The sequence below is a fragment of the Physeter macrocephalus genome, chromosome 7 (assembly GCF_002837175.3).
Source record: "Physeter macrocephalus isolate SW-GA chromosome 7, ASM283717v5, whole genome shotgun sequence".
NCBI lineage: Eukaryota > Metazoa > Chordata > Mammalia > Artiodactyla > Physeteridae > Physeter > Physeter macrocephalus.
In genome coordinates this window covers 143,897,579-143,908,142 of record NC_041220.1, presented here as the reverse complement: position 1 = coordinate 143,908,142, position 10,564 = coordinate 143,897,579, and the positions used below count along the sequence as shown (strand labels likewise).

Genomic DNA, 10,564 nt, shown 5'->3' with positions numbered 1-10,564 from the left:
GGCATGAGGGGCTGCGACTGGCCGTCCCCACACTTTGGACCCTACTTCGTCCGCAGGGGGAAGGCGCAGCCCCCGAAGTCCGTCCCCGGAAAAGCGGTGGCCAGAGGCGGTAACCCCTCCCACCCAGGCCCTGCTCCACCTCTCCCGCCCGCTCTCAGCCAATAGCAGCACGCGTTGCTGGGAGGTGCAGCAAGGGCTGGGCCTATGGGGTGGTGCGTTGTTGGGCTGCTGCGCCGCAGGCCGCACCCAGCTCGGGCTTCTGGGGTTGTGCAGAGGGCTGAAGGGGCGGGAGGCCGGGCAGGCCGGTGGGGGCTGCCGGCAGGGTAAGTGCGGCGGACAGGGGGCGGAGCCGGAGCGGACGGGCGGCGGCCGCGCTGAGACCTGGTAGCCTGCGCGCTGCCCGCGATTCGACCCTGAGGTGAGGCCCGTGTGCAGGACGGCGGCAGGCCCGGGGCTCCAGGCCTAGCGGCGGGGCCTGTGGCGGCGGCGCGGAGGGTGGAGGCGGCCCCGGGGGCCGTTCTGGGCGGGCAGGGGTGGGTTCCCCGCCGTTCGGCCGTCGGCCTTGACTGGCGCAGAGGGGCCGACGCCCTGCAGACCTTTCGTCGCACGGGCTGGTCTGTGGGAGCGTCTGGGCAGCTCGTCGGTGGACTGGGTGGTGGGCTTCGGGCGCCCGTGTGGGAAAGGAGGATCCGGGCCGGACGTTGGGTCAGCGCGGTGCTCGCGGCCGCCGGGTCCGTGGCCCACAGGGTTGACGGCTCCAGGGTTCGAGCACAGACGCAGACAGACGCGGGCATCCTGATTCTGCCCGTCTGCTCTCGTTTTTTTGAAAAAACGACAGCTTCTGCCCAAAGAGAAAAGCCACATCTGCCTACGGATGGTAATAGGGTTGTCCTGCAACTTTATTAGAGAAGGAGCTGTTGGTCATCTCGCTCTCTCTTTCCTTTCTTTTTCGTTTCTTTTGGTGGGGCGGGGGGGCGGTCAGAGGGTCTCTGTCTTTGGCAATTACTTTTATTTTTGCTCTTGTAATTCATGGCTCAAGGTATTTTACAGGTGTTTGTGTTCACTTCATGCAGTCTTAAAGTAAGTATTTTGGTTAACCTGCAGCGGCTGGTGGTTTGACCATATGATTTTATGCCTAAATGACATAAAGCAATTTGTTCTATCCCCAAGAACCAAAAACAGAGCTGAGAGCGGTGTGCAGTGCTGATAAGTTGTTACAGAAAGGTTTTTTTGAAAAATTGGTTAAATCTTAATGGGTTTAGGAAGTAGGCTGCTGTCTTCTTTGCTGAACACATCAGTAGAAGCCCCCAGTGAAAACGAGTCGGAGTCGGTGAGCTGGGGTTCAGCAGGCACCAAAGAGGGGAGGGCATCCCAGTCAAAGAGGGTGAATTGTATGAGGGTGGGATTGTAATAACTGCAGTCTTTAGTTAATGGGCAAGTGCCAGCCCACGTGTAAATTACTTTTTAAAATCCAGAATCTTAGTATTCTGACTGTGGGTTAAACTAGAATAGTAAAGTTGGGTTTTTTTTTTTTTAGCATCTTTATTGGAGTATAATTACTTAACAATGGTGTTTTAGTTTCTGCTTTATAACAAAGTGAATCAGCTAAGTTGGGTTTTTTTTTTTTTAGCATCTTTATTGGAGTATAATTACTTAACAATGGTGTTTTAGTTTCTGCTGTATAACAAAGTGAATCAGCTATATGTATACATATATCCCCATATCCCCTCCCTCTTGCGTCTCCCTCCCGCTCTCCCTATCCCACCCCTCTAGGTGGTCACAAAGCACCGAGCTGATCTCCCTGTGCTATGCGGCTGCTTCCCACTAAGCTATCTTACATTTGGGAGTGTATATATGTACGTGCCACTCTCTCACTTTGTCCCAGCTAACCGTTCCCCCTCCCCGTGTCCTCAAGTCCATTCCCTAGTAGGTCTGCGTCTTCCCGTCTTGCCCCTAGGTTCTTCATGACCATTCTTTTTTTTTTTTTTTTTTTTTTTTAGATTCCATGTATGTGCTAGCATACGGTATTTGTTTATCTCTTTCTGACTTACTTCACTCCGTATGACAGACTCTAGGTCCATCCACCTCACTACAAATAACTCAATTTCATTTCTTTTTATGGTTGAGTAATATGCCATAGTAAAGTTGTTTTTTAAGGAAGCGGATGGTTTTGGCAGTCCCAACTGCTTTTCAGAGTTTTGACGTGGGTTACAGCAGGACAAATGGTATGATTTGTTCTACTGCTTTTGTGGTTTTAGTTACAGAGGCTCACTGAATGACAGGAATCTAAATTCTACCCAGTCTCCGAAAGGTGGGATAGTTTCTTTTCTAAAATATAATTTATACAGCTCACCGTTTCTCTTTTAACTCTTTGATGCTATCCGATGTTGGTAAGGTTTTGTTTGGTATTCAGTTTTTTGTTATTGATTTTACTATAAAAATGTTTCTTTAGATTGGTTATTAGTTTTTAGTTAGTTCTTTCAAGTAGTCCTTGTATTGAATCAGAAAATACTGAAATCCTTTAAAAGATACTTTAAAAAAATTGAAAAAAATCAAATATCCAGCCAGTGTTAAAATTTTATTGATCGTCATAATTTTTTTTAACAGTTTGACAATTAATATAAAAAGACATTTTTATTATGTGAAACTTAGAGTTTAACTGGACTTGTTTATTTATTTATTTTGAATTTTTGAGTTTTATTGTATTTATTTTTTTATACAGCAGGTCCTTACTAGTTATCTATTTTATACATATTAGTGTATACACGTCAATCCCAATCTCCCAATTCATCACACCAGCCCCACCACTTTACCCCCTTGGTGTCCATACGTTTGTTCTCTACTTCTGTGTCTCTATTTCTGCCCTGCAAACTGGTTCATATGTACTGTTTTTCTAGGTTCCATATATATGCGTTAATACACGATATTTGTTTTTCTTTTTCTGACTTACTTCACTCTGTATGACTGTCTCTGGATCCATCCATGTCTCTACAAATGACCCAATTTTGTTCCTTTTTATGGCTGAGTATGTGGACTTGTTTATTTATTTTTACATGTTTAGTTCTTTCCACACATGTAGAGAGACTAGTAGAGTAAACGTCTCTTTACCCTCATCCAGCTTTAGCAGTTATTAACTCATGGCCAGTTTTGCTTTATCTGTACCCCCAAACCCAGATGTCATATCATTTTAGCCGTTAAGTATTTCTGTATGTATATCTATATACATCTTTTTAAAACGATAAATACAGATACCACTATCACAGAATTCCTTATTACCTTCAAATATCCAACTAGTGTTGAAAGTTTCTTGATTTTAACAGTTTGAATCAGGATCCAAATGCTATTCATACGTTGTGGCTTATTTTAATCTATAGGCTCCTCCATCTTTTGTTATCTCTTGTAATTTATTTGTTGCTGAAATTGGTGGTTTGTCCTGTGGAATCACACACAGTCTGGATTTTATTCTTCTGTAGTATACACAGAATTTGCTGTAGATGTAATCTAATTTAGTTAGAGCTGAAGGAGCAGTCAGGTTCGGGTTTGATTTATTTTTGGCAAGAAGACTTCATGGGTTAGCAGGCAGATAGGGGTTAGTAGTCTTTTTAAAAAAGTTGGATATAGTTGATTTACGGTGTTTCAGGTGTACATCAAAGTGATCCACATATACTTTTAGATTCTTTTCCAATATAGGTTATTCCAAGATACTGAATATAGATCCCTGTGCTATCCAGTCGGCACTTGTTTATCTACTTTATGCATAGTAGTATCTGTTAATCCCAAATTCCTAATTTATCTTACCCCATCCCCCTTTCCCCTTCGGTAACCATAAGTTTGTTTTCTCAGTCTGTGAGTCTGTTTCTGTTTTGTAGATAAGTTCATTTGTATCGTTTTTTTAGATTTCACTAAAGTGATATCATATGCTATAATATGTGTGATATATCATATCACATGTCTTTCTCTGTCTGGCTTATTTCACTTAGTATGATAATCTCTAGGTACATCCATGTTGCTGCAAATAGTCTTTCTTCTTGTTAGAAGCCCTTGATGCTCAATGTTTAGAGTCATTATTTCATTAGGCATAAAAAAATGTTGATATTTTAATTATATAACTTCATCATTGATTAGCTGAATATTTCTATAAAGAGTAATTTCCCCTCCTTCGTAATTTGGTTTTCTTGAATTATAACTCTGTAAGGAAAGGCAAGATAAATGCTTAATTCTGCTCCATTTTTTGTTAGTTTTCAAAATAATGAGTTGGTGTCCTCCAAAAATAGCCAGTGAATTGTGTATATGTATTTGTGTCCTTGTGAACTCATGGATTTAAACGTATTTGATATGGTTCAATTAATAGTAGATCCTTACTGAGGCTCAATTTGTTCCATCGTTGTCCAATAGGAATCTGTTCAAATTGGCTCCTAAATCCTTTAGACACAACTCTTAATAGTCTTTGATTGCTCTTCTTTCTGGTACGACAAACTGCACCAGGCTCACCTTGTACATTTCTGTCCCAGCCCTGGAATCATCATTTCTCCAAGGGGCCTTGGTTTCTTTTAATGATAAAATAGTATTTAGTAATCACAATCTGTGCCCTGGAGTTGTTCGTTGCTACTGAGTTGATCATTGTTTCTAGGTCTTTTCAGTGCACACATCATGGATTACTGACACTTTTAGTTGTAAAGCAAGAGGACAAACATCTTGATTCTAATTACTCATTGTTTATCCCACACTGTACATGTTTCAGTATCAGAAGAGTAATACGAACACTACCACCAACTGATATAAAGTATTTAAGAGGTTTTTTTTGCATCCTTATTTGGAATATGTAGTCAAATTACTGTGTTTTAAAGTCACTTTGGGGCTTCCCTGGTGGCACAGTGGTTGAGAGTCCACCTGCCGATGCAGGGAACGCGGGTTCGTGCCCCGGTCCGGGAAGATCCCACATGCCGCGGAGCGGCTAGGCCCGTGAGCCACGGCCGCTGAGCCTGCGCGTCCGGAGCCTGTGCTCTGCAATGGGAGAGGCCACAACAGTGAGAGGCCCGCGTACCGCAAAGCAACGAAGAGTAGCCCCCGCTCACTGCAACTAGAGGAAGCCCGTGTGCAGCAACGAAGACCCAACACAGCCAAAAAAAAAAAAAAAAAAAGTCACTTTGAATAGTTACTCCATGATTTTGCTACCACTGGATGTATAGTGTTTGTTTTTTATTTTGCTTTCAATGTTTAGGAATTGCTTTTTGTAAAATCTTTTTTTCTTTTTTTTTTTTTGCGTTACGCGGGCCTCTCACCATTGTGGCCTCTCCTGTTGCGGAGCACGGGCTCCGGACGCGCAGGCTCAGCGGCCATGGCTCACGGGCCCAGCGCTCCGCAGCATGTGGGATCCTCCCGGACCGGGGCACGAACCCGCGTCCACTGCATCGGCAGGTGGACTCTCAACCACTGCGCCACCAGGGAAGCCCTCTTTTTTTTAACTGAAGTAATTTGATGTACAATATCATATAAGTTATACGTAGTGGTAAACAATTTTTAAAGGTTATACTCCATTTATAGTTATTATAAAATACCGACTAAGGAATTACTTTTTGTCTTGTTTTGTTTTTAGATTCCATGTATAAGTGGGACCATATGGTATTTGTCTTTCTCTGACTTACTTCATTTATCATAATGTTCTCGAGGTTCATCCATGTTATAGAATGTATCAGGATTTTCTTCCTTTTTAAGGCTGAATAACATTCCATTGTATGTAAATACCACATTTTGTTTATTCATTCATCCGTCAGTAGACAGTTGGGTTGCTTCCACATTTCAGCTATGGTGAATACTGCTGCTGTAAACATGGATGTACAGATATCTCTTTGAAACCCTACTTTCAGTTCTTTGGGATATATACCCTGGAGTGGAATTGCTGGATCATATGGTAATTCTGTTTAAAAAATTTGGGAGAACCACTGTACTGTTTTCCACAGTGGCTGTACCATTTTACATTCCCACTAGTAGAGCAGAAGGGCTCCAGTTTTTTCACATCCTTGCCAACATTTGTTTTCTTTTTATGGATAGTAGCCATAATAGTCATCCTAATGGGTATGAGGTGGTATCTCATTGTAGTTTTGATTTGCATTTCCCTAATCCCACCAGGCTTTTTTTCACTTACCATTTGGCGTCCATGCCAGACTATAATATAGACATATTTCTCATTCCTTCTTCCAGTTGCATTGTGCTCCTTTATGTGGTTGTACCATACTTTATTCAAGAAGGTATGACTGCTTTTTAATGAACATTCAACACAAATATCTTGTCTGATAATGGCATTTTTTTCATTTTTATAAATTCATTTATTTATTTTTGGCTGCAGTGGGTCTTCGTTGCTGCGCGTGGGCTTTCTCCAGTCGCAGCAGGTAGGGGCTACTCTTCGTTGCAGTGCACGGACTTCTCATTGCGATGGCTTGTCTTGTGGTGGAGTGCAGGCTCTGGGTGCATGGGCTTCAGTAGTTGTGGCTCCTGGGCTCAGTAGTTGTGGCTCACGGGCTCAGTAGTTGCGGCTCATGGGCTTTAGAGCGCAGGTTCAGTAGCTGTGGCACCCGGGCTTAGTTGCTCCGTGGCATGTGGGATCTTCCCAGACGAGGGTTTGAACCCGTGTATTCTGCATTGGCAGGTGGATTCTTAACCACTGCGCCACCAGGGAAGCCCTAATTTTTTAAGAGCTTATTTGTGAGAAATAATGTTCATGGCAAATTATTAAAGGCCCATCTGTTCCCTTAAAGCAGGAGTTGACAGACTTTCTGTAAAGGGCCAGATAATAAATATTTTAGGCTTTGAGGGCTGTATGATCTCTGTTGCAACTACTCAGCTCTGCTGTTGTTGCATGAAAGCAGCCATAGATGATATGTAAGTGAATGAGCATGACTGTCCCATAAAACCTTATTTATGGTTGCTGAAATTTGAATTGATTTTCATGTCTATCATATATTTATGTTTCATACAATTGTTTTTAGCCTTTAAAAATCAAAGCTTGTGACCCTTATGAAAACAGGCAGTGGGCTGGATTTGGCTTCAGGCGGGGCATCATTTGCTGATTTCTGCCTGGAGTTTAAATTTTATCTTTAGATCAAATTAGACATCTGCCTCCTGGACTTAATTGTTTTGTCTGCCAGTGGACTTTCTTTTGTTGCATCCTGCTTTGGTCTACAGTAAGGAACTATGTAGGAGAAATACTGTCCTGAGATGCCACATGGTATTGGTTGCAGGGCTATCACTGGGAGCTTTGTCCATTATAATAAATGAAATAAAGACTGTTCTTTCTCAAGAAATCTGCTTTTACTCTTCTTTGAGTAGAATTTTCAACTTCATTGTTCTAGTTCTATCCCAGAATGAATTTTTATATTTCATGTTTGTCCTTTAGTTTAATATATTTCAGCTGTGGTTCCATAGTAAGAGCTACTTGGAGTTAGAAACACCTGGTTACACCTAATTGTATGACTTTCTTTGCCAAATTAATATTTTTTAATTTAATTTTTATTTTATTTTGGAGTATAGTTGATTCACAATGTTGTGTTAGTATCAGGTGTACAGCAAAGTGATTCAGTTATACATATACATATATCCTTTTTATTCAGATTCTTTTCCCATATAGGTTATTACAGAATATTGAGTAGAGTTCCTTGTGCCATACAGTAAGTCCTCGTTGATTATCTATTTTATATATGGTAGTGTATATATGTTAATTCCAAACTCCTAATTTATCTCTCCCCCGACCTTTCCCTTTTGGTAACCCTGAGTTTGGGTTTGAAGTCTGTGAGTCTGTTTCTGTTTTGTAAATAAGTTCATTTGTATCATCTTTTTAGATTCCACATATAAGTGATATCATATATTTGTCCTTGACTTACTTCACTTAGTATTATAATCTCTAGGTCCATTCATATTGCTGTAAATTTTGCCAAATTAATCTTAAGCTAGCATTAAACCTGGCCCAGAGGAAGAACCCAAGAAATGGCAAAGCCCCTTTCCTACCCTCACCTCCATCACTTCCTCCACCTCTTATCCTTGGGCACATCACTTCCCTTTTTCTGAACTTCAGTTTCCCCATTTGTGCAGTGATGATAATACCTTCCTTAACTACTTCAAAGAATTTTTATGATGATTACATGAAAAAGTACTTTGTAAGTGATAGGTACTGCTCAAGTGTGTGATTTATTATCACATATTTAGAATATACTTGGGGGCAAAAAGGAGAGAGGAACCATTGCTAATGGTACAGTAACTTGTCTTAAATTCACCCCCAACAATTATATATCTCATGCCTTTTGAGTGTGAAACATTGTACTGAAAAAGCAGATGCTATCCATATTGTAGCTCATCTTGCCAAATAAGATGATACTGTTTGAGAAAATGTAATGCTTGTAATTCAGAGGTGCCGTTGCCACAGAAGCTTACTACACAAAATTATACTTTTGAGCCAAAGGTCTGGAAACTCAAAACCTTGGGGTAAAATCTTTTAGTTTTACTTTAAAGATGTTGCTTCACTGTCTTTTTTTTTTTTAAATATATTTATTTATTTTTTGGCTGCGTTGGGGTCTTCGTTGCTGTGTGTGGGCTTTCTGTAGTTGTGGCGAGTGGGGGGGCTACTCTTTGCTGCAGTGCGTGGGCTTTTCATTGTGGTGGCTTCTCTTGCTGTGGAGCATGGGCTCTAGGCACATGGGCTTCAGTAGTTGTGGCACATGAGCTCAGTAGTTATGGCTCGTGGGCTCTAGAGCACAGGCTCAGTAGTTGTGGTGCTTAGTTGCTCTGCGGCATGTAGGATCTTCGCGGACGAGGGCTCGAACCCATGTCCCCTGCATTGGCAGGTGGATTCTTAACCACTGCACCATCAGGGAAGCCCTTCACTGTCTTCTTGCTTGCATCACCTCCTACAAGCAGTCTGCTGTCATCCTTATCTTTGTTCTTCTACATAACATGTCTTTTTCTTTGGCTGCTTTTAAGATTTTCCCTATCACTGGTTTTGAGCAATTTTATAGTATTTTGATGTGCTTTTGTATTCAGTAGTTTTTTTCATGTTTCTTGTGCTTGGGGTTCATTGAGCTGCTTTCTTGGATCTGTGGGTTTATAGTGTTTGTCAAACTTGAGAAAATTTTGGCCATCATTTTTTCACGTTTCCTTCTCCATGTTGCCTTTGAGGACTCCAGTCCCATTCATGTTAGACCATTTAAAGTTGCCCCACAGCTCACGGATGCTCTGTTCATTTATTTGTCTTTTCCCTTTATGTTTTATTTTGGTTGTTTTTTTTTGCTCTGTCTTCATATTCACTACTCTCTCTTCTACAATGTTTAATCTATCATTAACCTTGTTCAGTGTAATTTTTCATCTTACATGGTGTAGCTTTCATCTTTAGAAGTTCAATTCGTATCATATTTATATCTTTCATCTCCCTACTTGAGATTTTGAGCATATGTAATACAGTTGTATTAACTGTTCTAGTGACCTTGTCCAGTAATTTTAACTTCTCTTTCAGTTCTGGGTTGGTTTGATTGATTTATCTCTTCAATATGGGTCATATTTTCCTGCTTCCTTGCTTGTTGGGTAATTTTTTATTGGATTCCAGACATCGTAAATTTTACATTGTTGGGTTCTGAATCATTATTTCTTCCTATAAATGTTCTTAAGCTTTGTTCTGTTATGTTAGCAGTAGGACTTTAAAATTTTTCCTGCGTTGGAGATGGTGAATGGCAACATTTTCTTTTTCTTTTTACATATATTAAATACCTAGCTTCCTTGAGAATCTAAAGTCAGTGAAACAACAACAACAGCACTTTACCTTGAATCATATATATCATTTTGTTTTTTATTTTCCCCCATGCTTTGGCAAGTTATGTTGTCAAGTAGAAGGGATGTCTTTTTTTGAATTTCCTATCGTCTAAGGTTTTAAAAATTGAATCTAAGATATGGTTAAGTAGCAGACAGATTAAACATGCTAATACTTGCTTAGTTTGTTCAGTGCTTGCTGGCTAACACATGGCTCCTTAAAATATTTAGGTATCTTAACATAGCATAATATTAAACTTTATCAAAACTGTTCAGTAGTTAATGCTTGTTCTGACCTACATGCAGGAAACTTGAGTTGGAAGGAATGAAGGGAAGCAAGTTTAACTCAGTTTTGCCCTTTGAGCTTTATTTATTCCAGAATTACCTTTTTATTTATTTATTTTTTTTTTGTGGTATGCAGGCCTCCCTCTGCTGTGGCCTCGCCCGTTGCGGAGCACAGGCTCCAGACGCGCAGGCTCAGCGGCCATGGCTCACGGGCCCAGCCGCTCCGCGGCATGTGGGATCCTCCCAGACCGGGGCGCGAACCCGGTTCCCCTGCATCGGCAGGCGGACGCGCAACCGCTGCGCCACCAGGGAAGCCCTAGAATTACCTTTTTAAACAAGTGTTATGACTAATGTATTATATTGTCTTTGATATCTGTTAGCTTCAACGTGTTGAGCATATTTTGACATGATTTTGTATGACTTTAAGCTACATAGGAAAAGAATAGCATTTTTAAATACAGTAGGACTGGAGTATGGAGGACACTTTTTT

The 10,564-nt window shown here is 41.1% G+C and overlaps 1 protein-coding gene across 6 annotated transcripts in view; it reads left to right on the top strand.

The window, feature by feature from the left end:
- The first annotated feature begins 275 nt into the window (after window positions 1–275).
- The window catches only part of LOC102994025 (alpha-adducin), a 74,203-nt gene continuing 63,914 nt past the window's right edge, over window positions 276–10,564 (top strand). For 2 of the 6 annotated variants that reach the window (XM_055086258.1, XM_055086257.1), the window contains exon 1: window positions 6,347–6,389. The gene's annotated coding sequence lies outside the window, so the exon portion shown is untranslated. Of the gene's footprint in view, window positions 419–588; window positions 878–6,346; window positions 6,390–10,564 lie in introns of those variants that run through there. The other 4 variants (XM_055086259.1, XM_028492416.2, XM_028492418.2 and 1 more) reach the window with 4 other exon arrangements.